Raw genomic sequence first — 6,000 nt, 5'->3', positions numbered from 1 at the left:
CTGAACCTAGGTCCAGAGTGAATCGTTCTATTGCAAGATCTGACTTGTGTAATTCATCTGACTCATACAAGCTACCAGTAAATACAATTGTACATATTAAAAAAGTGGACTTGCTGCTACTTAAATGCAGAAAGATGATTTAATTAAAGAGGTAATTCATACAGTGTTTAATCCATTTATCTTGGATTTTACAAAGAAACTGAATCAGTCTTCAATTCCCAGGACTTTCCAGAACTGTCTGCACAGCTGGCAACACTGCAAGGCAGTGGGTGCAGACATGAACATTTTTAGGTATTTGCCTGTCTTCACAGTCCCCCCACCATCCTCAGCCCTCACAGTTCCCCATTCCTCAGGCTTCACAGTTACCCCATCCTCAGTCTGCACAACACCCCTCATTTCTCAGGCTGCACATTCCCCCCTGCCCTCAGGCTTCATATTCTCCCCATCATCAAGCTTCACACTACCCCTATATGTTCAGGCTTTACAGTTCCCTTCATCTTCAGGCTTCACAGTCCCCCCATTCCTCAGCCTTCACAGCCTCCCTATATCAGCTTCACAGTTCCCCGTATCCTCAGTCTGCACAGACCAGCCCATTCCTCAGGCTGCACAGCCCCCCATGGTCATGCTGCACCCCATCCTCAGGCTTCACAGTTCCTTCCATCCTCAGGCTTGACAGTCACCCAAATTCCTCAGGCATCAATGTGCCCCCCACTCCTCATGCTTCACAGTCCTCCTCATCCTCAGATTTCACAGTCCTCCCCATACTTAGGCATCACAGTCCTCCCCATCCCCAGGCTTTGCAGTCCCCCTATCCTTAGGCTTCAGAGCCCCCATATCCTCAGGATTCACAGCCCCCCATCCTCAGGCTTCACAGTCCTACCCCCCAACAGGCTTCACAGTTCTCCCATCCTCAGGCTTCACAGTCCCCCCATTCCTCTGGCTTTACAGCCCCCCCAATTCTACAGGCTTCACAGTCCACCCATCCTCAGGCTTCCCAGTTCCCCCCATTTCTCAGGGTTCACAGCCTCCCTAATTCTTTAGGCGTCAAAGTCCTCCCCCCATTCCTCAGCGTTCACAGCCCCCCTAATTCCTCAGGCTTCACAGTCCCCCATCCTCAGTATTCACAATCTCTCCATTCTCAAGCTTCACAGTCCCCCCCATCCTCAGGCTTTATAGTCCTTCCCCCATCCTTAGGCCACAGCCCCCCTCCCATATCCTCAGCCTTCACTGTCCCCCCAAATCCTCATCTTTCACAATCCCACATATCCTTAGGCTTCATAGTCCTTCTATCCTCAGGCCTCACACACCCCCATCCTCAGGCTTCACAGTCCCCCATCCTTATGCTACACAGTTCCTCCCATTCTCAGGCTTTACAATCCCCCATATAATGAGTTTTCACAGTCCCCCATATCTTCAGGCTTCCCAACTCCTCCATCCCCAGGCTTCACAGTCCCCTCATATCCTCAGGCTTCACAGTTCCCCCCTCATTTTCAGGCTTCACAGTACCCCCAAACCCTGGGCTTCACATTCCCTCCATTCCCGGGCTTCACAGTCCCTCGCACATACTGTATAGATTCTTCACAGTTCCCCACACATCCTCAGGCTTCATAATCCCCCTATACCTATGCTTCATAGCCCCCCCCCCATTCCCAGGCTTCACAATCCCCCCATATCTTTAAACTTTACATTCCCCCCCACGCTCAGGGTTCCCAGCCCCACTATCCCCAGGCTTCACAGTCTGCCCCCACACTCTCAGTCTTCATAGTATTCCCATACGTAGGCTTCACAGTCCCCTAAATCCTCAGTCTTCACAGCCCTGCCATATCCTCGGGCTTCACAGCCCCCCCCCATGATTAGGCTTCACAGACACCCCATCCTCAGGCTTCACAGACCCCCCCATCCTCAGGATTTACAGTCCCCCCCATCCCCAGGCTTCACAGTCCCCAATATCCTCAGTCTGCACAGACATCTCAATTTTCAGGCTGTGCCATCCTCCCATCCCTATGCTTCACAATCTGACCCATCCCCAGGCTTCACTGCCCCTCTATATTCTTAGGCTTCACAATCCCCATCTTCAGACTTCACAGTCCCTCCCATTCTTAGTCTGCACAGTCCCCCCCAGTCCCAAAGCTGCACAGTCCCCCCCACATCTTAAAGCTTTACAGTCCCTCCCATCCTCAGGCTTTACAGTCCCTCTATTCTTTAGGCTTCACAGTCGCCCCCCCCCCTCCCCCCCATTCCTCAGACTTCACAGTCCCCCTCTTCATTCTCAGGCTTTACTCTACCCCCCATCATTAGGCTTCACAGTCCCCCCATCCTCAGGCTTCACAACTCACTATCCTCAGGCTTCTTGCACCCCATCCTCAGGCTTCACATCCCACCATCTTTAGGCTTCACAGCCCCCCCATTCTCAGGTTGCACAGCCCCCCCCCCCATTCTCAGGCTTTACACTACACTCCATCATTGAGCTCCACAGACACCCACCCATCCTCAGGCTTCACAGCCCCCCATCCTCGGGCTTTACAGTTCCACCATCTTTAGGCTTCACAGTCGTGGTCCCCCCATTCTTCAAGCTCTACAGCCCTTGATTCCCAGGCTTCAAAGCCCCCACCATCCTTAGACTTCACAGTTCCCCTGTCCCCAGGCTTCACATTCTGCCCCATACCCAAGCTTCACAGTCCCATTATATCCTCAGGCTTCACAAACCCCCCAATCCTCAGATTGTACAGTCCTTCTTATCCCCAAGTTTTACCCCCCCCCCCGATCCCCAGGCTTCACAGCCCCCATCCTCAGACTTCACAGCCCCCCATTCCCAGACTTCACAGTCTGCCCCATCCTCAGGATTCACAACCCCCTATCCCATATCCTCAGGTTTCACATATCCCCATCCTCAGAATCCACATTACCCTGTCACCAGGCTTCACAGTCTGCCCCATTCCTAGGCTTCACAATCCCCCCATCCCATATCCTCAGACTTCACAATCCCTCCATCCTCAGGCCTCACAGTCCTCAGGCTTCACAGTCCATCCATCCTCAGGCTTCACAGTGCCCCCATCCTCAGGCTTCACAGTCCCCCATCCTCAGTCTGGGACTAAGGACAGGTGTTTTAGATAGGAGTCCTGTTCTGTATACAGTATAGGAGGACAAATGCTTTAGTGAAATGACAGGACAGCCAGGCAGATAGAATGGCCGGAATCTAGGCAAGGTAGTCGTGTACAGAGAGTATTTGTGTACTTGAGGATGGATATTTTCCATCTATCTCCCAGCCAGGTCATCATATACTAGGCAGAGGTCTGTGTATGAATTCATTCTATAGATCTGGGATGAGAATCTCTACATATCCTATAGAAGAGGGATTTCTGTACAGGGGATTGTCCTCCAGCAGTTATCTGTCCATGGAGAGGGATCCGGAATGAAGGGATGCCCAGTGCAGAGCAGTGTATGGAGCTGTCAGATGATGGATGAGAAGTGTCATCTCAGGCTGGCTGCCCAGTGCAGCTAATTGGGACCTGATGTGTGTTTACTGGACAGAGGTGAGTGAGATCAACAGATAGCAGGAATGATGGAGCCGGGCACAGTGAAGGGCTAGCTGTAAACTCCGATTGGCTTGAAGTGAAATTCATTTCTTATGACCTGATGCCATCCAGATGAGCATGTGGTGATCCCTGGTTTGCGTCAGCTTGTGCAAACAGATGACAGTCAGGGCGACTATAAAAGCGACAGTCTGGGCAGTAGGCGCACAGTACCTCCTGAGCACTGCTCTCTCCTGCCTGCCTAGAGGAAAGCACACCCTGCCTGAAAGGTAAGAGCAGCTCCTCGGATCCCTCTACACGTGCTCCTGTCCTCACTTCTGACAACCACACATCCAGGGTACACAGACTGGAAGCTGTTAGTCCTGGGAGAGGTAAAGTGTGGACTGCTGGCTGTACTCTGACTCTGGATTCATGTACTTTACACAGGTCTGATCGTGTAGACTCACACAGGACAGGGATGACAGATTGTGTAGACTCACACAGGACAGGGATGACAGATTGTGTAGACTCACACAGGACAGGGATGACAGATCAGGACTGCCTTTGGTCCTTGCTTCCGTTGATGATGCTGAGGACAGACACTCTGAAACTCATTAATACTTTTTTTTTATTTTCTACTGTAATAGTTTATCAATGATCTGATCGTGCAGAGTGACACAGGACAGGGATGACAGATCAGGACTGCCTTTGGTCCTTGCTTCTCCTCGCAGCTCCTTAATATTTGCTTACATTTGCTATAATAGACTATCACAAATCGACTCGTGCAGAGTGACATAGGAGAGGAATAAAAGATCAGGACTGCCTTTGGACCTTGCTTACCCATGGTAATGTTGAGATCAGACACCTTTCAGCTCTTTAATACTTTCCACCATCTACTGTAATAGATCAGAGATCTGATCCTAGAGAGTGACACAGGACAGGGATGACAGATTGTGTAGACGGACACAGGGCAGGGATGACAGACCAGGACTACCTTTGGTCCTTGCTTCCATTGATGATGCTGAGAGCGGAGACTGTGTTGCTCATTAATACTTTTTTCTATTATCTACTGTACTAGATTAGCAAGGATCTGATCCTGGAGAGTGACACAGGACAGGGATGACAGATCAGGACTGCCTTTGGTCCTTGATTCCATTGATGATGCTGAGAGCGGAGACTGTGTAGCTCATTAATACTTTTTTTTAATATCTACTGTACTAGATTAGCAAGGATCTGATCCTGGAAAGTGACACAGGACAGGGATGACAGATCAGGACTGCCTTTGGTCCTTGATTCCATTGATGATGCTGAGAGCAGAGACTTTGCAGCTCATTAACACTTTTCTTTTACCTACTGTAATAGATTAGCAAGGATCTGATCGTGTAAACTGACACAGAACAGGGATGACAGATCAGGACTGCCTTTGGTCCTTGCTTCTATTCGCAGGTCCTTACCAATTTCTTACATCTGCTATAATAGGCTATCACATAGGACATAGGACAGGTAGGACAGAGCAGGACTGCCTTCGGTCCTTGTTATCCTCTCAGCTCCTTAATAAGTTCTTACATCTGCTATAACAAAATCTACTGGTGCAGAGTGATATAGGACAGGTATAAAAGATCAGGACTGCTTTTGGACCTTGCTTACCCATGGTAATGTTGAGATCAGACACCTTTCAGCTCCTTAATACCTTCCACCATCTGCTGTAATAGATCAGAGATCTGATCCTGGAGAGTGACACAGGACAGGGATGACAGATCAGTACTGCCTTTGGTCCTTTCTTCCATTGATGATGCTGAGAGCAGAGACTGCAATTTATTAGTACTTTTTTTTATTATCTATTGTAATAGATTATCAAGGATCTGACACAGGACAGGGATGACAGATCAGGACTGCCTTTGGTCCTTGTTCTCCTCTCAGCTCCCTTATAAGTTCTTACATCTGCTATAACAGACTATCACAAATCTACTGGTGTAGAGTGATATAGGACAGGGATAAAAGACTGTCTTTGGACCTTGCTTACCCATGGTAATGTTGAGATGAGACACCTTTGAGCTCCTTAATACTTTCCACCATCTGCTGTAATAGACAGATCGGAGATCTGATCCTAGAGAGTGACACAGGACAGGGATGACAGATCAGGACTGCCTTTGGTCCTTGCTTCCATTGATGATTCTGAGAGCAGAGACTTTGCAGCTTATTAATACTTTTTTTATTATCTACTGTAATAGATTATCAAGGATCTGATCGTGCAGACTGACACAGGACAGGGATGACAGATCAGGACTGCCTTTGGTCCTTGCTTCCATTGATGATTCTGAGAGCAGAGTCTTTACAGCTTATTAATACTTTTTTATTATCTACTGTAATAGATTATCAAGGATCTGATCGTGCAGACTGACACAGGACAGGGATAAAAGATCAGGACTACCTTTGGTCCTTGCTTCTATTCGCAGGTCCTTACCAATTTCTTACATCTGCTATAATA

At 48.9% G+C, this 6,000-nt stretch overlaps 1 protein-coding gene across 4 annotated transcripts in view; it reads left to right on the top strand.

Moving 5' to 3' along the window:
- The first annotated feature begins 3,391 nt into the window (after positions 1 to 3,391).
- Positions 3,392 to 6,000, top strand: part of CCK (cholecystokinin) — a 38,543-nt gene continuing 35,934 nt past the window's right edge. For 2 of the 4 annotated variants that reach the window (XM_089672519.1, XM_089672516.1), the window contains exon 1: positions 3,646 to 3,802. The gene's annotated coding sequence lies outside the window, so the exon portion shown is untranslated. Of the gene's footprint in view, positions 3,534 to 3,645; positions 3,905 to 6,000 lie in introns of those variants that run through there. The other 2 variants (XM_089672518.1, XM_089672517.1) reach the window with 2 other exon arrangements.

This window comes from Staurois parvus, unplaced genomic scaffold (genome assembly GCF_062004578.1).
Source record: "Staurois parvus isolate SC_StPar_1 unplaced genomic scaffold, SC_StPar_1.0 ptg000130l, whole genome shotgun sequence".
NCBI classification, from domain to species: Eukaryota; Metazoa; Chordata; class Amphibia; order Anura; family Ranidae; genus Staurois; species Staurois parvus.
Note: the sequence above shows the minus strand (reverse complement) of the source record. Positions and strands in the feature narration are given on the sequence as shown.